Raw genomic sequence first — 24,073 nt, forward strand, 5'->3', positions numbered from 1 at the left:
TGAGCAGAGTGCTTTATGGGTAGAAGCCCTGAAACATGATGGATAAATTAATCCAGTTTATCACAATACAACAAATTATCAAACTATTATCACAGTAAATGTATTTTACATTGTATTTAAATTATTGAATTGATTGAAGTAGTGATGTATAACAGACCTGATTCTGCTATAGTTGGTTGGAGGTGAAGTTAATTTCATTGAAAAGGTTAATCCTTAAAATCTATTACAATCATCATATTTTGGAAGCCAATCATGGTTTGAATGTCAAATCTACAACAGTAAAATAATAGCGTCAGCTGTCCTGCACATGAAGTTGAGTAAAGAGTCCAGCTTTTACTGTCAAATATGAGGAACTTAACGGAAGTCATTATTCTTTGGTTCTTTTTTCTACCTTGAATGTACTTATTTCTCTGTTTATTTATTATTATTATCTAACCATCAGGATACAAAATAAAACAAATATATCACAACAACAGCAAAACAAAACACCAACAACAGCTACACATTAAAAACATGCAGAAACAGGAAGACGACAAAAACATTTATCAAAATAATACCATATCACAAAGCTTTGAATCTCCAAGGGAAATCTGGGACTTAAGTTTGAGGGCAGTTTGTTGCTGTCAACTCCATTTCAAGTGGAACCAGTTCTGCCAACATGGGTGTATACATAAGGGACATGCAGTTAATCCAGTTCCACAAGTTAATAGATCACATAATGTAGACAACAGATTTATACTGAGAGAAAAAGATGTGAGTTAGTTTGGAAGCTTCAACATTAGAGCTTCAGATATGAATAACATGATACATCTATCTGGGACAAGTACGATATTTGTTGTCCATGCACAGGAGTTGGTGCTTGAGTTTTGAGAGTGAAGCATGGGAATTCAGAATGTCTCCATAGTCAAAGGCTTAATAAAGGTTGACTGTACTGAAGTTTGACCGTTCGTAAGAGACACACTTTAATCGGTGGTGTAATATTGTAGGACGATAATAATATCCACTTAACCTGTTTAACAGATACACATTTCCTGCTTGAAGACTCACTTTACAACATGCCAAGTTTGTATCGGCAGTATCAGGACACAATACTTGTCACTTGTTCAAATAATAAAGGTTGTTCTCTGACAAAATACCTGATAAAACATTATAGGAATTCACCTTTGTCGAGATCTGCCACAGTTTTTCATTCAGGATTCGTAGTTGTCCTGTTGATGTAGATATAACATCACACCTCGCTGCATATGCCAATACAGACCTGTGCTAGCACACCCTCCTTTTATTTGTTGATCAAAACACTTTCACTTTAGGTTTTATCATGTGATTTCCCTGAATAAGACAAAGAGAAGTTTCCAGGAAATTAAAAATTTGGCTTAGACTGTTCCCTGTGTTGCAGAATTAATTTGTGAGGAAATCAATGTAGACGAAGCAGGAATCAAACAATGTTATACACAAATATTCACTATGAAATGTAAAAAATACTCGTTACAATACTACACTAAAACTGAGTTTACAGCTCAACACTTGAAGTCATGACGTCTATAAATATATTTGAAAAGGCTAACTCCCAAAGTCATAAGAACTTTTTCACTGACGCACACATTTGTCCAAGATGTAAGATAAAAAAGGATTCAATTTACTTGAACTCAAACTGCAGGATTTCCACAGCATCTTAAAAAGTCTAAAATCTTTAGAATTTTAGGCCTAATGAGTCTTAAATATGTCTAGAATACATTTAGGAGGGTCTAAATTATAATAATGCTCATTTAACACTACTTCCATTGAACTTTAAATTATTTTTTTGAAGAAATGTTTTAGCGGCCTGCTTATTTTGTAAAAAGGAATCTGTAATTTATCTACAAAACAATGCCAGAGTGGAGCTGATAACTACTGTGATGGAAATCTGAAAAAACAGAGGCTGGACACCAAATTTGTCTTTGTGTATTTTAATAAGGGTTTTCTGCAGAAAGGATCAACACAGAGAGTTACAGGGATCTCAGAGTGTTGATGGAGAACAGTCAAATGCAAGGATCTTATATAGGAGAACTAAGGCTGATTGTCTGACCCAGTTCAGACTGGTTCTGTAGGGGCAGTTTGAGACACGAATTAAGACACAGGAATAAATGATTTGCATACGTGTCCTTTGAAGATAAAGCATTCTATTTCCCACTGTGATTTCGACCTCTTCAGGCAGTGTAATAGTTAGAGCAGCAACAACATTCACACCTGTTGAGTGCCATTATAACAGGTGAGGCTCATGCATTATTGTTTATGTACAGTGGAAACTTTCCTTCATTCAAACTCATGCTGTCCCATATTATTAGATCAGTGGTTTTCAGAAATGTTCCGCCCCAGGCACACATAAGGTCAAACCAGAATAGCGAGGCACACCTGTAATCTGAGTCATGCGAAACCCATGTTATATCCTAACATGAACTTCATGTGAAGGAACTATAGTGACACGGCACTAAGTCTGATACAGTATGAAGAAAATGTAGGGCAGTCGCTTGCTGTCACTCCCTCTGCCATCTCTCTCTCTATCTTATCCACTGTCTTTGTAGCTGTAGTCGCCATGTTGACGGCTTCCTCTTGCTCTACTTCCGTATTTACATAGGCTTGTCTCTCTCCCTCTCTCTCTCTCTCTTTCTCATTCTTTCTCTCTTTCTCATTCTTTCTCTCTCTCTCGCTCTCTCTTTCTCTCTCTCTCTCTTTCTCTCTCTCTCTCTCTCTGTCTCCCTGTCTCTCTGTCTCGGCTGACAGAGACAGAATAAACAAGGAAGTGATAAAGGTGCTCAAGAAGAGTTGAGGCTTTTTGTGCAGTTTGGTTCACAAAAGGTTTCTATCAGAGTCACAAAGGCCTTTTCATAGCTGCCTAAATATGTATATATATATATATATATAAATAAATGCAATGTCCTCTTTGGCTTATGTGGTTTATCATTAATGACACAAAGACCAGAGAGGATTGTTTCTAGCGTAGTTTTGTAAAAGTTATTGTGTTTTTTCGCTTTTAGATTGAGAGTTTATTTTAGATTTTCACCAAACGACGGAAATGGTAAAAGGCAATCATTTAGGTGATTGCAAAATTGCAAATGAAAACCTGTTTGAATCGTTGAAATGAATGAAAACAAAGATAAGATACTTGTTCCAGCTTCAGGTACTATATGAGGTCAAACTGATGGTGCTGTGGTTATGACTGGTTGTACTGGTTCTACGATACCGCCATCCACTGGACAAACTAACTTCTACTCTCTCACTGTGTCAAATGCATTGATCATAGATTTTATTTTCTTTGTTGTTGTTATAACCAAAGATATTTTTGTGGTGTTGCCTGAAGCCAAAATATATGAGAGGTGTCTTCCCTCCAAGGAAGAAACATATTTAGTCTAGAGTTTTATTTAAACGTGGGATTTTTTTAAACCTGATTTATTTACTAGCAAACACCGGGTTAAATGTATGGTAAAAAAAGGTATTGTCCTCCAAATTTGGCATAAAATCCAATCATTTCAATATCCTCTTTTGTTACCTGACACAGCAGGGATAACAGTAGAAACCAGTTTAATACCTTACCCAATTTATTAATTTGATTCGTAATATAACTTAAAGGACAAGTGATTAACCAAACCACACAAAATCCCATTAATGTGTCCTTTAAAAGCCCAACCCCAGTACAGTTAATTTGCATTATATATTTTTTTCAGTTTTTATTTTGAGCCATTTACAACGTTACAAAAGTTTCACCCTCAACTGTGGCTTTGTGACAATGAAGATGACAACAATGTTTTTGTTTTATTGAGAAGTTGCTCTGATGCAATGAGCCCAGTGAAGCTAGATAGAGCTGATCTTCTCGGCTCTGCTCAGGTCTGATGACGTCTGAAATCTATCTGTTGGAATATAAATCAAAATTCCACACCTTTCATTTAAAAAAAATTGAATGTTAAAAGAATAATCTGTCAGCATAATCTAACAATTGTTTCATATCAACTGACAGAAAGGGATTCTTGTTTGTGTCTTAATGAAATGCTGTAGTATCAATCAATCGATCAAATTGTATTTGTATAGCCCATACTCACAAATGCCAATTCGTCTCATAGGGCTTTAACATGGTCTGACATCCTCTGTCCCTAACCCCCAGCAAGAGTAGGGAAAAACTACTAAAAACCTTTAACAGGGTAAAAATACATAGACACCTCAGAGAGAGCCACAAGTGAGGGATCCCTCTCCCAGGACGGACAGAAGTGCAATAGATGTCAAGTGTAGGAAAACATCATCAAGATAAAGGTTTTAGTAGCATTGAAGAGGGTAAACGTTTTGAAGGATAACTTCAATACTATATGTCAAGCAGTCCTGCTGCAATCATAGTCTATGGTCAGCGGCCAGCAAGATCATAATCCATCGGATGCCATTATGGTCCACAGTCATTGTCCACTGCCGCTAGTTAGGATCCATCATCAGCTGCCACCTTGGTCGTGGTGCACCTCCATTATCTGATTATTACGATCAGCCCACGCGATATAGAATCCGCCATACTGGATCCACCATTGGGACCTCTGATACGCGATCCACAAATCACATCCTATGATGATGTGGCCACAGTTGCGGCCCTGGATTTGCAGGAGATAAGGCAAAGGGACTCCGGGGGAAGGGGTCAAAGTACTGACCTTTATTATTTAGAGCTCAATTCATTCATGTGCTTTCTATGTGAGCCAAATCAATCAAATCAGGATCAGAAATTCAAACTTAACTTTAAACTTGATTCTGTGCTGCCTATAATTCGAATTGGTTCACCTGCAGTTGATTTAATTCCACATTTGAGCCCACAGGAAACCAATGACAGCTTCCACCCAGTATGAGAGAAGTTAGTCACCAGTGTTATTTTGTGTTTGTTTGTTTTTTATGATATTACTGCCTAACAGGGTGGTGTGGGAGAGATGTATACAGTGCCCGGCTGCTCTTGTCAAGAGCTTTTGTAAAATGGAAAAATGTGCACAATGTTCAACACAAGACAACTGCCTCATGTGTGTGACAGTCAGTTCTCTGGAACAGACGACGGGACAGCGGCGCAACGAGACATTGGGAGGAGATTGGATACAGACTCTCAGCCTTAAATATATCAGTTAATCAATATCGGAAGAAGGAAAGGAGAGGAGGAAGGAAGCAAGCAAGTGAGGAAGTTCAAAGGCATGGTCATCTTTCTACCCGCAAAGTTTGCCACATCGCTACTCAGTCTGATGGAGGATCTGTGGGATCAGATCCACGTGAACCCTTTTGTACTCGCCCCGGGGCGTTGTGAAGAAAACCTCTCCACAGCACGGCTACAACAACACGGCTGGAGGTGAAAAACCAGGTGTTCAGTTTGGTCCGATTCAATTCCTTTTTCTATTTGCTAAAGCAACACTCGAGGGCGCTATTTCGGCAGATTCACCACAGGGCTGCCCAACAGGAAACGGGAAGGAAAAAAGAAACCAAACCGGATGGCAGGACAGAGACACACAACATCTGATGGAGGATCCAAACTGTATGTTTTTAAGTGTATGAATCAAACAGACAAAGTATTTGTAAATATTAAGTTTCTTGTTTGTTTTTCTTTTTTCTTTTTGAGTGAATGAATGAAATGCTTATTTTGTGACGACAAAAGACAACAGGTGCAGTTTGCAAAAAAAAAAGAAAAGTTGGTGAGTAGAATTTGCTCACCACCAATCACTGTTCATTTAGTCACATTTTCTTTACGCTATCTTGTTCTCCCATTGCCCATCATGACGTGGGCATTCTGTAGCATCATCAGACACTGTAGCAGATTTCCCCCCCTCCCCACCCACCACATGACAGAGGGCCTGATGCTGTAGTTAGCATTAGCTGTTTTCCAATTAATATTACTATTACTAAATTTGAAACATGTTACTAAATTATGTGGTTTGCGATCATCGAAGCCTCAACTCGTCTTCCCCCCCCCCCCCCCCTCATAATTTTGCATCATTTTGTTTCTCAATGACCCACCCACTCCTGATGAATCTGTGCTGCGTGACTGCTGTGACATCCAGAGGCTAAATACTGAGGAAAGCCAGCTTTGCCTTTTGCCAGCTCTCTAATGTAATGGCGAGTGTCACGGTCAGGACTTTTAAAGAAGCGGCCAGTTAAATGTCAGCTCAGTTCACATGTAGCAATGTTTACATGTTGCCACTCAATCACTTGTGGGACAGACATGAGGGCTTTGATACCATTAGATGCCTCATATCCTCATCGAGCGACGCCATCACACCTGCCGCCCAGCGTCTCCCTTCCAAACACTGTGTTGCGATGTGTTTGTGGAGGTTGTGTTGCTCTTACACTGACACGATGTAGCAGAAAAGAGTCCCGTGTTCCAATTGGTTGAGGGACAGACGGTGATATAGTGGGTCTGCTTGTATGTATGTGGACACACGCTGGGCCTAAGTAGCTCACTGTGAGCCTGAGGCTCGCCCATTGCCGGAGCTTGTGATTCACGAAAGCACATGGTAAACAACTCACAATGACAAACACAAACACGTAAATCCTCAGCTTGCCAAGTTGCACCTGTTGTCTTGTTTTTAAATTCTTTGTTGAGTTCAGAAACCCAAGACTTGAGATGAAGAAAATGTTAAATAATGGAGTTTAAGAAAAAAAGATGATTATTAAAAAAAGTACAGTAAAACTATATAAATAAATGAGGTGATGATATTTCTGTTTACTTTAGAAGTTATTATACACTGTATGCTGTGATTCTGATCTGGGAAACATTAAAGACATTCATAGCCAGACTGCTGATTTGGTTTCTTTATTCAGTTATTGGTTATTATTTATTTTTTCACATTCATTTTAAAAATATGTATAAAATGCAACAGAATTCACACCAAAACATTATTTTTAACATTTCTGTAAGTGCAACACATAGACTCAGTTTCAAAAAGTGTTGTTCAGTTCAACACATCAACAAAATAAACATCCATTGTTTGGATTATTATTACAAATTATTTTTACATTACATTACATTTCATTTAGCTGACGCTTTTATCCAAAGCGACTTACAATAAGTGCATTCAAACCCGAGGGTACATACCAAGGACGACAAGAATCAAGAAAATACAATTTCTTCAAATAAAGCAAAACTACAAAGTGCTATAAGTAAGTGCCATTTAAGTGCTAGTAAAGTGTTAGTTTCAAAAAGTTGTTAGTGTTTTTTTTTTCTTTTTTTTTTTTTTTTTTTTTCATTCAAGGTAAAGTCAGAAGAGGTATGTTTTTAGTTTTCGGCGGAAGATGTGTAGACTTTCTGATGTCCGGATGTCAATGGGGAGCTCATTCCACCATTTAGGAGCCAGGACGGAAAACAGTCGTGTTTTTGATGATTGTTTAGCTCGCAGTGAGGGAGCAACGAGCTGATTGGCCGAAGCAGAGCGGAGTGAACGGGGTGGGGTGTAACGTTTGACCATGTCCTGGATGTAGACTGGACCGGATCCGTTCACAGCATGGTACGCAAGTACTAGTGTTTTGAACCGGATGCGAGCAGCCACTGGTAACCAGTGAAGGGAGCGGAGGAGAGGAGTAGTTAAGTATTTAAAGTTGTAAGAATTGTAGTTTTCTTTTTCCTAGAATGGGCCCTTTATATTTAATTACTTTATATTAATATCAGGAGCAGGTCCCCTTTACGGAGGCTGCCATTTTTATTATTTTACTGACGACATCAGGACCCAGAGTACAGTTTTTTTTCAGACATGTGAAAGTGTCATTCTCCTGAAGGAAATCTTACAGCATTTTCTGTCTGGTTACAACGCCCCGGATGTGCTGTTCTAGAGAAATTTCAAACACTTATGTCCTTACATCCTCATTGTTTCTCATCACTTTATGAGGGATGTCCTGGATCTAGGTAAGTTATTCTATTCTCCCTCTGTTTCCAACATCTCATTCTGTTCAGTACAACCATATGAATAACAACATACTGCAGTCACAGTGCTATTAAAGCAAGTCCCAAAAGTCTCATGACAACATTTGACATTTTGATATGTTATAAAATTTAAATTTAAATTTTAGCAGTATCAATGAATTATCACTCTTTAACTGCAACACATCCGTTTACAATGGTTTTTGAATCGCCATTTTGATGTATTCGATGTTCATATCATCACTACTAAACTAAAGTCAGTACAGTTACACAGTAGTGCTTCAAACAACATATTAGAGTTAATTAACTTGACTAAAACTAAATGGTGAATATATCAACAGACGCACCTTTACTAGTTAAACACACTCTCAGCTGGTCCTTGAACGCCTCAAAACAAAAAGAGTTTCATATAAAGTAAATAAGTGTGGAAATGGTGCATTTATCACACGTTAATCGAAACAATGCACTGCTAACCAAGCAAGCAACAACCTTTGCCATTAGCATTAACATTGATACATTGATATAAAGCTCTGAAGCACATTGGGAACAATAGACACCATTCTCATAAACTCAGCCTGTTGGTGTTTTTATTACGAGAGAAAACAGGCTAACATGCTACACTCACCACAAGCCCCCCGTCATACTCAGTCGAGACACCAACGAAAAGCAGGAAATCCCAAGCGGAAGTTGCGTCACAACGACACGTGCCTACATAGTGGATTAGTCAGGTGGACTTCTCCAATCAGAGTGCATGTTGTCTCTCAGTTCATGTTAAATAACTCTTTGAGACTCTGTTCTGCCTGCAGATGTGTGATATCTTTCCAGGTTGTAGGAATATCAGCAGGCTTTCTACCATATTCTTCTGCAAACTCCTCATTGGACGTTGCCATTACATATTTCCAGTAGTCTGATGCCTGATAGCTTCCATCTGGAGGTATTATCCAATCTGGGTAGATGTCTCTGTATTTTTTGCAAGAAATCCATTCATCTTTAATAGCATCACAGCAAAATAGGTTGTCACTCACCACTAATGACGAGCATATGTCAGTGACTAATTTATCAGTTTTATGCCAATAGCCTCCTTTCAGACCATTTGGCCTATGCAGTGGAGCCGTATGCTCAGCATGTTTACCACCTCCGGACACACAGGCCACTCCACAGAAGGGACACTGTTTACCACATCCAATCACTTGTGTGAAAAGCTCATTCTGGGGATTGACATCAAGATGTTTAAGTATACTCTGGATGTCTCTTCTTTTAAACTGTTTATTTAGAGTTTTTTCCATTTCATTCACAAACTGTGTGAACCAGTGAGCAAACTGTTCCTGGTTTGCTTTGTTCAGGATCATTAAAGCACCAAGTGTATCCTGGGAAATGACCAGTGTATCACCAAGTTCATGACAGAAATTGTTAATGAATGTTTTCAAGTCAGCACTTTTCTTTGTGGCCTTGTGGATTGCAGCCTTTATGCTGTTTATACTTGAGTCAAGATGCTGATCCACTAGCTCAAACATCTTAGAATCTTTTGATAAGTGTTTCACTGTTTGGTCGAGTATCCACTTCTTTACATATCTCTCATATGAGCCAATGTACCTTACGTACTAACTAAAGCTATGCTTTGAGAGCAAATCCAGTAAAATGTGATACTCGGAGTAGACTCTTGCATTGAACTGCGATTGTTTCCTCATTTCATGAATGATATCAGGACCCAGTCTACTGTAGACAAAGTTTTCAACTGCAGGCTTCAAACATTGTTTGGTGAATTCTTCTGCCTTCTTCTGGCTCTGGTCTTGTTGCTTGAACACATCTTTAAAGCTATCAAAAAATATTTCTTTGTTTTTGTTCAGACATAAGTAAGGGTCATTCTCCTTTAGGAAATCTTCATGCATTTTCTGAAAGTGTCTGGCTGCAATGCCACAGATGTGCTGTTTTAGAGAAACTTCAAACTCAATTTCCACGGTTACATCCTCATGCTTTTGTAGCCTCTGATCAATTATGCGAAGGATCTCCTGGATGTAAGCATCAGAGTAGTTTTTTGTTTTTTTTGCATCTGCTTCAGGTGCATCTGCTTCATGTGCCACTGCTTCAGTTGCATCTGCTTCATGTGCATCTGCTTCAGGTGCATCTGCTTCATGTTCATATGCTTCAGGTGCATCTGCTTCATGTGCATCTGCTTCATGTGCATCTGCTTCATGTTCATCTGCTTCAGGTGCATCTGCTTCATGTGCATCTGCTTCAGGTGCATCTGCTTCAGGTGCATCTGCTTCATGTTCATCTGCTTCAGGTGCATCTGCTTCAGGTGCATCTGCTTCAAGTTCATCTGCTTCATGTGCATCTGCTTCATGTGCATGTGCTTCAGGTGCATCTGCTTCAAGTTCATCTGCTTCAGGTGCATATGCTTCATGTGCATGTGCTTCAGGTGCATCTGCTTCATGTGCATTTGCTTCATGTTCATCTGCTTCAGGTGCATCTGCTTCTTGTTTATCTGCTTCAGGTGCATCTGCTTCAGGTGCATCTGCTTCATGTGCATTTGCTTCAGGTGCATCTGCTTCATGTTCATCTGCTTCAGGTGCATCTGCTTCATGTGCATCTGCTTCAGGTGCATCTGCTTCATGTGCATTTGCTTCATGTTCATCTGCTTCAGGTGCATCTGCTTCTTGTTTATCTGCTTCAGGTGCATCTGCTTCATGTGCATTTGCTTCATGTTCATCTGCTTCAGGTGCATCTGCTTCTTGTTTATCTGCTTCAGGTGCATCTGCTTCATGTGCATTTGCTTCAGGTGCATCTGCTTCATGTTCATCTGCTTCAGGTGCATCTGCTTCATGTGCATCTGCTTCATGTTCATCTGCTTCAGGTGCATCTGCTTCATGTGCATCTGCTTCATGTGCATGTGCTTCAGGTGCATCTGCTTCAAGTTCATCTGCTTCATGTGCATCTGCTTCATGTGCATGTGCTTCAGGTGCATCTGCTTCAAGTTCATCTGATTCAGGTGCATCTGATTCAGGTGCATCTACTTCATGTGCATCTGCTTCAGATGCATCTGCTTCTTGTTTATATGCTTCAGGTGCATCTGCTTCTTGTGCATCTGCTTCAGGTGCATCTGCTTCAGGTGCTTCCACTTCAGGTGTGTCTGCTTCATGTGCATCTGCTTCAGGTGCATCTGCTTCAGGTGCATCTGCTTCATGTGCATCTGCTTCAGGTGCTTCCACTTCAGGTGTGTCTGCTTCTTGTTTATCTGCTTCAGGTGCATCTGCTTCATGTTCATCTGCTTCAGGTGCATCTGCTTCTTGTGCATCTGCATCAGGTTCATCAGCTTCAGGTGCATCTGCTTCATGTGCATCTGCTTCAGGTGCATCTGCTTCAGGTGCTTCCACTTCAGGTGTGTCTGCCTCATGTGCATCTGCTTCAGGTGCATCTGCTTCATATGCCTGTGCTTCAGGTGCATCTGCTTCATGTTTATCTGCTTCAGGTGCATCTGCTTCATGTTCATGTGCTTCAGGTGCATCTGCTTCAGGTGCTTCTGCTTCAGATGCTTCTACTTCATCTGTGACCTTTTCCCTCACATACTGAAGGCATTCATCTATGATGTTGTAAGATATATTTTGTACCCTGACTGTGGGATCTTGAATGGGTAGCCATCTGCTCATTATCTTTTTAGCTCTTTTAAACATTCCTTTGGCTTTATATTTGAAAGGCGTTTCGCCACAATCTTGCAGGCGTTTTTTACTCAGCAACTCATGTGCATGTGCTTCAGGTGCATCTGCTTCATGTGCATTTGCTTCATGTTCATCTGCTTCAGGTGCATCTGCTTCTTGTTTATCTGCTTCAGGTGCATCTGCTTCAGGTGCATCTGCTTCATGTGCATTTGCTTCAGGTGCATCTGCTTCATGTTCATCTGCTTCAGGTGCATCTGCTTCATGTGCATCTGCTTCAGGTGCATCTGCTTCATGTGCATTTGCTTCATGTTCATCTGCTTCAGGTGCATCTGCTTCTTGTTTATATGCTTCAGGTGCATCTGCTTCATGTGCATTTGCTTCATGTTCATCTGCTTCAGGTGCATCTGCTTCTTGTTTATCTGCTTCAGGTGCATCTGCTTCATGTGCATTTGCTTCAGGTGCATCTGCTTCATGTTCATCTGCTTCAGGTGCATCTGCTTCATGTGCATCTGCTTCATGTTCATCTGCTTCAGGTGCATCTGCTTCATGTGCATCTGCTTCATGTGCATGTGCTTCAGGTGCATCTGCTTCAAGTTCATCTGCTTCATGTGCATCTGCTTCATGTGCATGTGCTTCAGGTGCATCTGCTTCAAGTTCATCTGATTCAGGTGCATCTGATTCAGGTGCATCTACTTCATGTGCATCTGCTTCAGATGCATCTGCTTCTTGTTTATATGCTTCAGGTGCATCTGCTTCTTGTGCATCTGCTTCAGGTGCATCTGCTTCAGGTGCTTCCACTTCAGGTGTGTCTGCTTCATGTGCATCTGCTTCAGGTGCATCTGCTTCAGGTGCATCTGCTTCATGTGCATCTGCTTCAGGTGCTTCCACTTCAGGTGTGTCTGCTTCTTGTTTATCTGCTTCAGGTGCATCTGCTTCATGTTCATCTGCTTCAGGTGCATCTGCTTCTTGTGCATCTGCATCAGGTTCATCAGCTTCAGGTGCATCTGCTTCATGTGCATCTGCTTCAGGTGCATCTGCTTCAGGTGCTTCCACTTCAGGTGTGTCTGCCTCATGTGCATCTGCTTCAGGTGCATCTGCTTCATATGCCTGTGCTTCAGGTGCATCTGCTTCATGTTTATCTGCTTCAGGTGCATCTGCTTCATGTTCATGTGCTTCAGGTGCATCTGCTTCAGGTGCTTCTGCTTCAGATGCTTCTACTTCATCTGTGACCTTTTCCCTCACATACTGAAGGCATTCATCTATGATGTTGTAAGATATATTTTGTACCCTGACTGTGGGATCTTGAATGGGTAGCCATCTGCTCATTATCTTTTTAGCTCTTTTAAACATTCCTTTGGCTTTATATTTGAAAGGCGTTTCGCCACAATCTTGCAGGCGTTTTTTACTCAGCAATTCACATGCATGACTCCCTTTGGGTGAGAGATTTATTCTTAAGTAGTGGGAGACACTGGTGAAGACATTTGTTGGCACTTGTTTGGAAAAAGACAGTTTCTTAATTGTTTCTTTCCACATCTCATAAAATTCTTGGTTCAGTTCCTCATCTCCCATCTGGACGTTTTTCTTTCGACATTCAACAATCAGTGCACCCACTGCTCTTTCAATTTCTTTTGTGTGATTTTCTTTGATTTTTTGAACTTCTGTCTGTCCCTGTTTGATTTCAGCCGCTGCTGTGAGTTGACTATACACAGAGTTCTGCATGTCTCGTCGAAGACTCCTTGCACTGTTTGCAAAGTCCTCTTTGTATCTTTCTACGAGATGGACATGTCCGTCTTTTTGCTCGAAATAGGTCTTCAGTTTTTCAAGATGTGCTTTCTCCAATTCCATCAGCTTTGTGGAGACGTCACTTTTCAAACTCAAGATGAGTTCTTTCAAGTCAACTATTTTAGATTTGGAAGCAGGTGTTCCTAAATTTGAGATTGTTGTTTCGGCATATGTTATCCACTTGTATATGGTTTCTTTGAAGTCCCATTCCCACTTGTTGAATTCTGTGCATAGCTTCATGTATGCTTCAGCCACTAAACTGTTTCTGAAGCTGAAGATGAAGTTTTCATGCTTCACTGCTCTCCACAGGCTTGACATCCACTCTTTAAACTTCAAGATGTCATTAGCAGAGGACTCACAGTTTCCTAGTATCTGTGTGATGTTTTTCTTGAACTGATATACAGCTTCACTGTACCCTTCATTGACTGGTGCCATTGGTGGGTTTCCATTCCAGAGTCCAGGAACGTACCAGTTCCCAGTTTCTGGATTGTACTCCATGACATCAGTGAAGCACTTGTTCTTTTCTTTCTTCTCCATTTTAGCTGCTGCCTGTGTCATCTCGTTTAACTGATCCAAGAGCAGATTCCTCTCTCTTAGGGTGTTCTCATTGGCTGAAACATCTGACACATTCTGGTGAACAAACTGACATTTAGGCTTTTTGCCCACCTCATTCATTCTGAGAAACGCATGCACAACTATTTGTAGGATGTCCTTCATTTGTGTGGAATTCTCCATTGCAATATTGATAATGGTGATGTCACTCACCCCCAAAGTGTTGCAAGCGCATTGTCGTGCTCATGGCTATCATCCAGTTGTGCAAGCTCTGCTGACTTTAAGCCCTCAGTGTCAATGATGACCATGAAGTCACAGTCAAGGTCTTTTTTGACATCTTCATTGATTCTGATGAGCAACATGAAAGCACCTCGAGTGCATCGGCCACTGCTGACTGCAAACTGCACTCCGAACATGGTGTTAAGAAGAGTGGTCTTTCCTGTGCTCTGAACTCCAAGAACTGTGATGACCAGTATCTTGTTGTTGGGACACACCAGTTCATTGAGCTGGGAGAGAACATCACTCACCCATGTAAGAGGTATGTTGGATGCATCTCCATCTACGAGCTCCAGGGGAAATCCATCAAGCAACAATCCTGCACAGATCTTGGGCAGATGCTGCAGGTGTTTACGTGACAGATCTTGTTCCGGAAGGGAAACTGAAGCTTCATAAATCTGACCCATTTCACGGAAGAAGTGTTCAGTTCCCAGTGAGCTGTTGGAAAGCTCTTTATCAATGTCCTTGATGGCCTCTTTGTTGTCAGCATCTTTGCATTTTTCTTTGTACTGCTTCCTGAGGCCAGACAGTTTTTCTCGAGACAGGTTATCAAGGTTCATTCGCATCCACTTCAGGAAATTACGTCTCTCTATGCCTTGACTTGATATTGCACTGATGAAGCACGTCATGGCATCTGACATGTCTTTAGAGCTCTGTTTCTTCCGAAGTTTTTCTTTCTTTTTCTGAAGCCCTGCTTTGTACATTTCTATTTCTTCAGATCCAAGATTTTTAAGTCGAAACGCTTCCTTTTCTAAAATTGTCAACTCCTTCCATATTTCGCCATGTAAGGGAAGCTGAGTGGCATTGTAGTCAAGGGTGTTTTGAATTTTTGACGTTATGGCATCTGTGTTCCTTGGCAGTCTGACACTGTGGACAGTCTTCATCAACCAAGATTCCCAATTCATGGGTAATGTCCGCCATCTTTTTAATGCACATCTTCTTCTTTGTGTTCTCAATGACATCGTTGACTTTTTTCCGCAAACCTTGGACAAAGTCTGCAAAAAATTTTTTGCTTGGTCTTTATAATGATCTTGTCTTTACTCAAGCCCACTTTTGTTGCTACTGTTTTGAGAGCATCCATACTAAAGCTTTTGCTTCGTTGGCTACCGACCAAAAACATCTGTGTCTTGTGGTGGAGGTTGGTTAGCAGCTTGCACTCAGGGTCCAAATTGTCAAAGAACACAAACACTGCTGCAGATGTGTGACACAAGAAAGAAAACTGAGTTTCAAATGAAGTAATGTCCCCACGTAGGTTAGCTACAGCTACTGGCTCACTGAAAATATCAATGTTCTTTTTGCCACATGGAAGGCACCAAGTTATTTCAGTCAGTCCATTGGATATTCTTCTTGGGGAGTCACCACACTTCATATCATGGTGAACAAAAAAGTAATTGCTCAAAAGCTCATTGAGAATCTTTGACTTGGACATGGAACATTCCCCCAGTCTAACAAAAGATATCATTGGAATTTCAGAGAGAACAATTCTTTCTTCAGTAAAACCCTTGGATTGTACAAGTGACTGAGGTCAGTAGGTTTTAACAATGTCTCTCATGGCCCAAAGCATGAGTTTGCACTGATCTGTGTCACAACCTGGAAGCAGGAGAGGCACAGAAAACTGACACATGGACATTTTGAGGGCCATTTCCTGTTGCACAAACCCATCAGAACACAGGAAGAGAGCAGTGATTACGTCAAGGGGGTTTACCTTGTCACCTGAGTCTGTAATGTCGCACAGATTATCAAAGTCAGATTCAGTTGCTTCTGTTGCGCCGTCTTTGGATGATTCACATTCTGATTGTAAATTTCTTGCTGTCACATTAACCATCATCAGTTTCTTTAAGAAATACCATGGAAGATCTGAGTGGCACTTGACAGGTTCATCAGTGATGGCCTTCAGGTCAATCTTGAGTATTTCGCTCAGTGTTAGCTTCTTTGTGTAGTGCTGCTTCAAGCCCAGATCCTCCAACAAGGTCTGCAGTTGTGTCTCTGTGGGCATGAAAACAACGATTATTAATCAGGCATACATCTGCCAAGATCAAAGGTCTTTCTCAGCATGTCAAAGAATGGTGATTAATCGATTTATATTCCTGCGATCCAACTGAATCGACCTCTTCTCAGCAAATCGGCATTCTGGACGACAAATATCGATTAAAAATCGATTGAAATTGTGCATAATTGATTTGTATCGATACTTGGAAACTGCACATTGGATTTAAGCACAAACTGTATAGATGTGTGTTTGTTTGTTTGTTTTTTAGCACTTTAGACAGGTTAAACATTACCCGATTCGGTCTGCCTGTCTGTGACGTCATCGGTAAGAAACCGGCAGCCGCGCGAAACTCAGAACAACAACAAAACACAGCATGGCGGATGGCGGAGGAGACAGCGAGCAAGAAATTAACAAGCCAACTTATCGATCCAGTGTGTGGAAACATTTTGGCTTTTGCAAACACGGAGGTGTTCTAAATAAGTCGGACGCTGTTTGTAGAATATGTAGAAGCCAAATAAAAAACCACGGAAACACGACAAATCTTTCCAGCCATCTACTAAGGCGCCATGGGATTAAACAAGACACCATATTGCAGTTCAAATGAGTCGCCTCAATGTAAGAAGAAGGCCTAAAGCCTGAAACATGCTTCTGTGACTGCGTCTGCGTCTTTTCACGCCGCTGTGGCGCAAGACTCGTTTTCATTCATGCTTCCCCAACCGTTGCGCGTCTTACAAAGCAATTCCGCGCCAGAACACTAGGCGGAGTAATGCTTTTTGTCGAAGACGACCTGAGGGACGCCTTCTTTGTGGGTGTGGCAATCGTTGTTATCTGTTTATTTACCTTCTACCAGTCGTGTTCTCCATTTCAAACACACGGTGAACCATGACAATTGATTGAGATGGAGCTGCTGGACATTGAAGAGCAACTTCTTATAATTAGTCATCAGGAAAAGCGACTGGAGAGGAGACAGAGGCGTAGGTGGTCTGTACGGCCATTAAATCAACCGAGGCCGAGGTCCTTGTACTCGGACATCGACGGGTTATAAAGGACTCATATTTTCGGACCTCTTCCGACAGGAGTTCTTCGCGGTTGTCCATTCTTCTTTTTAAAATCTTCCGTTGTTTCTGCCTGTATTATGGTGCATGAAACCGGAAATGCAGCTCCAGAAGGGATGTAGAGCAGATCAATCACAGCCTTGCGGGCTGAGTGAGCTTTCGGAGCATTTGCCGTAAATTTTAGAAAAGTTGGGCGACGCCCGTCAGCACGTAAGAAGGGATACATAAGCACGTAAGGGACCCGGAAGGGCTCTTGCATTAACGGGCCCGTGAAAATGCAGAAGCATGTCTCAGGCTTTAGATGCACTGTTTGGCGATTCCTTCACCCAAGGAGAAAGAAAATCCACAAGTGAGACAGCCAGAGCAAAGGTTATAAGGTACCGAGCAAAAGATGCATTACTTTTGACTGACAATGCCATGAAGTGGTGGAGATCACAGGAGAAAGAGCTACCACTACTTTCAACACTTGCTAAACGGTACCTCTGTATCCCAGGCACCAGTGTGCCAGCAGAGCGAGTTTTTAGTAATGCTGGAGATATAGTAAACTCACAGAGAAGTGTTCTGCGACCAGATCATGTGGATCAGCTGATATTTTTGAAAAAATAATCTGTAGAGTCATTGAAGAGTAGTTGGTTACACCTGATCTTTTGTTAAATATTAGTGTACTGCTGTTTGTTTATTAAAATCAGAGTAGTAGCAGGCTCAACCACTGCTCATTTAACCTGAAAAGAAGTTGGTTGCACTTTATTATTGTACTCTTTTTTATGTTGAAAACCTCTTACCAGTAGCAGGTAAATCCACTGTTAGTTGTTGAAAACAACAGCAGAAGTAGCAGGTGGTTGCACTTTATTGTGTAATGTTTACATTGAAAATGGTTGCACTTGATTCAAATAAAAGGTTAATACATTTGCCATTAATTTTTGTTTGCTTGTTTATAATATCCATAATTAATTTAAACCTGATTTCCTTACAAGAAACAACAGGGATCTCGGAAACTTTGCCTGCACTGTCCAGTAAAGTTAATGAATCGATTTCAAGTCACTGAATCGAATCTAATCGTCCTAAATTAACCAAAATTGGTCCTTGAATCAAATCGGCAACCATGAATCGAATCGTTGTGAAAATGAATCGTTACACCCCTGCTCAAATCGCTTTACAGTCTGGGTCAGACTGGGGATCGAACTGCCGACCTTCAGGTTGGAGGACAACCACTCTACCCCTCAGCCACAGCCTCCCAGAGAGAGAGTCAAAACCTCCCCCTGATGCCGTATACCTGCAATTTAATGGGTTCCTCCCTGATCCCTGTCCCATTCTTCCACTAAGTCTCCTAAGTAACAGACAAACAAACTAGATGTCTTTCAGTATAGAGCTCAAACTCCCACTAAGGCCCAATGATCCCCTTAAATTTCAAGCTAACATGAATTTCACACACTTAAAGATATCAGTTCTCTTATTCTGTCGGATCTTTTCAATCAAGATACGTTGATTATTTCCTGGGAAAACAGCATCCTTACAGTTTTGTGGTAATTAATGCAGTATTTTTTGTGTAATACTGTAAACTAATAAAGAAACCAACAAAGAAACACAGATGAAAACACACTATTCTTTGTGAAGATAAATAGGTTAAACCATATAATATAAACATACAAACATATATTTAGGCCATATGCCTTAGATGCTGTTTGATCATATCATATTAGTGTCCCCTGTAGCCAGGTCTCTTTTTTTTCACTGTGCGTTTATGTGTGAATAAGATTCTAAAATGCTCAAATCTACAATCGCTGGTCATATTCATTATTAAATCTGACCTCTAATTTTACACTCTCTAACTTGACTATTCATAAATAGCAGCTGAATTATGCAGTTGGTCTTTTTTTGAGAATGTAACGACTTTGTCATTGTAGTAGTGGACTGTAAAATGAATTTCTCCAACCGCAGACTAGAGTAATAAAGTCATATTTGACTCTTTAATAAAACTGAAGAATTAACGTTTGAAAACTAGAATGTCACTCCGTAGAGTGCATTTGCCTGACAAGGCCCAACAGTCTCCTTGAAACCATGAAGCCAATTGGAATCCTCCTCGCATAAAGGAGCGGATACTGGTCCTGCTGCTAGGTTGATGCCCTTCCTGTCCAACTCTCCTCAAGCAACAGATTCATAAATGTAATACAAAAATAATTCCTGATGCCAACAAGGTGTTAAGAGAGCTTTCAGTGATAAGAGCCGACGCAGGTGTTGATGTGTTGTAAAGAAAAACTATAGATCTACACAGCAGAATTTATGTTGCATCCTGCCTCTGCCTGCTGCACCACCCTTCAACTGAACGCTCCGGATATTTTTTTGATGTTGTGAACGTGTCAAAGCAGAGGATCTCCTGCTACCTTGTTCATGCGTTAAAGGCAAACTCCGGAGGAAGTGTGGACCCAAGTCTTCAGAAGTCCTCAATAGTTCATGTCTATTTTTACTTATCTGGCAGGTCATCGTATTACTAACCCGCGATCAGAAACATACAAAATACCAATGACCTGATTTGTTGACCTTCTGGCCACAGGATGGCGATAATATGCAACTAATGAATGCAGAAAGTGTTTTTGTGAGAAGTTGACTTTCATTGACCTTTGGTGCATTCATGTTAACTTGAAGTTTCAGTGTAAGCTTTAGTGACATCTAGTGGTGAAGTTCCATGCTTTAGCTGAAGACCCCTCACCCTCACTTTCCAAATATAAAAAAGAACCTGTGGTAGATTCAGTTGTTATAAAAACTCTAAAACAGTGTTTAGTTTGTCCGGTCTGGGCTACTGTAAAAACATGGTGGCCTCCGTAGAGAGGAGCTGCTCCTGATGTAAATATGAGCATACTATAATATGAATTATTTAAATATAAGTGGGCCATTAGTAAAGCATCTCATTGAATGAATTTCTTGTTTTGTGATTAAAGTCTTCACAATTTTCATTGCAACTATTATCTGTCACTTACGTGTATTGGCAGATGTTCCAATTGGCGGGCTTCTCGTTCCACTCCTGCCCTGAACATCTACAGTGCTGGAGTCCTCCATCATCCCACTGCCTCTGAGTGGGTCACTGCAGGGATCTGAAACAGTCCTTGTGCCTGAACAGAGAGGTGTTTCTTCTTCTGGTGGAGAAACATCTGTCAGAAGAGAAGAGAAAGAAATACCTCTCATTACCTCCAGATCACACCCTGTTCTTCTGTTCACTGGACTGGCACACTTACTGTTAGACTGTGTTGTTGAGGGATCCTTCTCCTCACTGTCAGGCTCAGGGAAAGTATCGTTGGCGTCGAAGAACTTGATAATTGAGAAAAACACAAAAAGCAGTTTAAAGTGTAATTAATCGACTCATAATCCCGTTCACTATTGCTAACTGTAAAATTGTAACTATAAAAACAAGCTGTTTACCTCGTCCTCCCCTGAGCTATCCATTCTGGGTGCAGTGTCAGTCGTGTCTCACTCGGTCCAGATTATTAAATCTACTTCTCTCTAAAAGTAATCACAAACAAGTTGCATGTTTAGTTAAAGGCCTTCAGTAAAGTCAAAGAACGAAACTCTGAGCAGAGTGCCTTATGGGTAGAAGCCCTGAAACATGATGTATAAATTAATCCAGTTTTTCACAATACAACAAGTTATCAATCTATCATCAGAATAAAAGTATTTTACATATTATTTAAATTGTTGAATTGATTGAAGTAGTTATGTATAAGAGACATTACATTACATTACATTACATTTCATTTAGCTGACGCTTTTATCCAAAGCGACTTACAATAAGTGCATTCAAACCCGAGGGTACATACCAAGGACGACAAAGATCAAGAAAGTACAATTTCTTCAAAATAAAGCAAAACTACAAAGTGCTATAAGTAAGTGCCATTTAAGTGCTACTAAAGTGTTAGTTTCAAAAAGTTGTTAGTAGTTTTTTTTTTTTCGTTTTTTTTGTTTTGTTTTTATTCAAGGTAAAGTCGGAAGAGGTATGTTTTTAGTATGAAGTTGAGTAAAGTCATGATACTGCTTTGGTTGGTTTGAGATAGAGATAATTTAATTGAAAAGTTTTGTCCTTGAAAAAATTACAATGCATCATACTTTATAAGCAAATCATGGTTTGAGAGTCAAATCTACAACAGTAAAATAATAGCATCAGCTGTCATGCAAATGAAGTTGAGTAAAGAGTCCAGCTTTTACTACCAAATATAAGGAACTTAACGGAAGTCATTATTCTTTGTTTCTTCTTTCTACCTTAAATGTATTTATTTATCTCTTTTATTTAATGATCTTACCATCTGGAAGTTTAGTTGATATGAAATAACAAGAATATATCACAAGAACAGCAAAACAATTAAAACAAAAAAACAGCTTCACATTAAAACAGGGAGAAGACAAAAGCATTTTTCAAAATAAAACCCTATCACAAAGCTTTGAATCTCCAAGTGAAATGTTGGACTCAAGTTCGAGGGCAATTTGCTGTCAACTCCATTTCAGGTGGCACCTGTTCCGTGGAAGCAGTTCTGCCAACATTAGTGCATACACTAGGGACATGCAGTTATTCCAGTTCCAGTAGATAATAGATCACATAATGTAGACCAGTGGTTCTCAACCTTTTTTCAGTGATGCTTGATAAAAAAAATATTTCAGCCGACTACCCCCTAACCAGCGGAAAGCATTTTTAGTTGAAAGAAAGATGTAATACACAGTGCTGTGCCATTAGTGTCTGATTTATTAAACTTTGTAGCTAGACACTTTCAAATTTAAAACTCCATCAATGTCCAGAACATTGCTCATTTGTAGTTGTCTCTCTTGAACTATTTGGAAATAAAAAGATATAAAAATAACTAAAGACTTATTAAAAAAGAAATAACCATCTTAATTATAAATAAAGTTTTGTGCACATACAAATAATTATCAACTTAAAGTGACCTCTTTTGGGATAATGATAAACATATTTTCTCAAACTGAACTCATGAACTTAATTATAGATAAACACTTCTCACAAAAAATTAATAATTAACTTAATTTTAAATAAAAGATTACCTCAAATTAAAAAATGTAATTATTTATCATCTTAAAATATCTTCTTTAAAGATCGAAAAGAGTACTGATCTTAACTGTCTACACGGAATATTACATTGTTGCATTGAACTGAGTGAGTGCTTTTGCGTTTACATTTTAGTGAGAAACTTGTGCTTGTGCTATACTGAGGATCTTTGTCAGTCTCTGTGGCAGGGAAGCAACTGCTGTGATCAAGCTCTTCTCCAGGCACAGTCTGTTTCTCTGCTTTGTTTTGATCACAGTCATTGCAGAGAAGGAGTCCTCACATAAATATGTGGAGGCAAAGGGTAGTAGCTGCCCCAAAGCTTTCTGTTCCAGGTGAGGGTGCTCCTGCTTCATGAACACCCAAAACTGTGTGAGTGTGGATGTGGCAAACTTCATCTGGAGGCCACGGTCAGATGACACGTCCAGGAGTTTTTCCTGATAAGTGACAGGTAGCTTGTTTCGGTTTGCTTTGGGTAGGCTTTTCGCATCGTGTCTTGAGATGACCTGAGTTCAGAAACTTCCTCTTAAAAAACTCAGGGGCTTACCAACCCTAACCCTAACCCTAACCCATGTTTTGTCTGGAGATACAGCTGAATAGGTGCTGGCTTCATGCCACTGTTGGCTAATCTCTCCCCACAGAAAAAACAAACAAACTGTAAATAACCCAATCTATGTTATTGTTAATATTTGCTCGCTTTAAAATCAGACAATTTCATTTTCCGTTCATTTTTTCTATTAAATGCTATTATTTTGAAAGTTTTCCGGTAGAGACGCAGACTTCCTGTCATGAATTTGTAACTTCACAACTGAAAAGTATATATATAGCTTCAACCCCGACTCCATTGTTCGAGTTTTCAAGGCGGCAGTGATGACAGGTTGGGTCAATCCATCCTGGTATGGGGGAGACTCAGGATTTTTAGGATAATGAAATTGAATAGCCTACTGAATATAAAATTAAGTTTATGAATTTACACTTTATGAATATATTTTTATTTTATTGAATATTTATTAAATAACTATTTGTTTAAGGATTTTTGAATGGATGATCATTTTAAATATATAAAAAAAAAAATCTCAAGTACCCCCTGGAGTTCCTTCACGTACCCCCATTTGAGAATCACGGATGTAGGCAACTGATTTAAAATGAGAGAAAACAAGATGTGACTTAGTTTGGAAGCTTCAACATCAGAGCTTCAGAAATGATTAACATGATACATCTATCTGGAACGAGTACGATATTCGTTGTCCATGAAAAGGAGTTAGGTGCTTGAGTTTTGAGAGTGAAGCATGGGAATTCAGAATATCTCCATAGTCAAGTGCTTAATAAAGGTTGACTGCACGGAAGTTTGACAGTTGGAAATAAACACCCTTTAATAGGTGGTGTAATATTGTAGTACGATAATAACATCCACTTAACAAGCCAAGCAGATACACTAAGCTTCCTTGAAGACGCACGTTGCCACGTGGCAAGTTTGTATCGGCAGTATCAGGACACAATGCTTGTCACTTGTTCAAATAATAAAGGTTGTTCTCTGACAAAATAACAGATAAAACATTCTAGGAACTCACCTTTGTAGAGATCTGCCACAGTCTTTCATCCAGGATTCGATGGTGTCCTGTTGCTGTAGATACAACATCACACTTTGCTGCATATTCCAATACAGACCTGTGCTAGCAGACACCCTCCTTTTATTCTGTTGGTCAAAACACTTTCACTTTTGGTTTGATCATGTGATTTCCCAGAATAAGATGAAGAGAAGTTTCCAGGAAATGAAAAATATGGAAGTTGATAAATCCGCTGCTGTCTTAGGGTGTTTCTGTTCCC

The 24,073-nt window shown here is 40.0% G+C and overlaps 1 pseudogene; it reads right to left on the minus strand.

Moving 5' to 3' along the window:
- Positions 1-4,451: 4,451 nt before the first annotated feature.
- On the minus strand, positions 4,452-20,280 carry LOC133950276 (up-regulator of cell proliferation-like; annotated as a pseudogene).
- Positions 20,281-24,073: the final 3,793 nt, after the last annotated feature.

This window comes from Platichthys flesus, chromosome 24 (assembly GCF_949316205.1).
Source record: "Platichthys flesus chromosome 24, fPlaFle2.1, whole genome shotgun sequence".
Lineage (NCBI taxonomy): Eukaryota > Metazoa > Chordata > Actinopteri > Pleuronectiformes > Pleuronectidae > Platichthys > Platichthys flesus.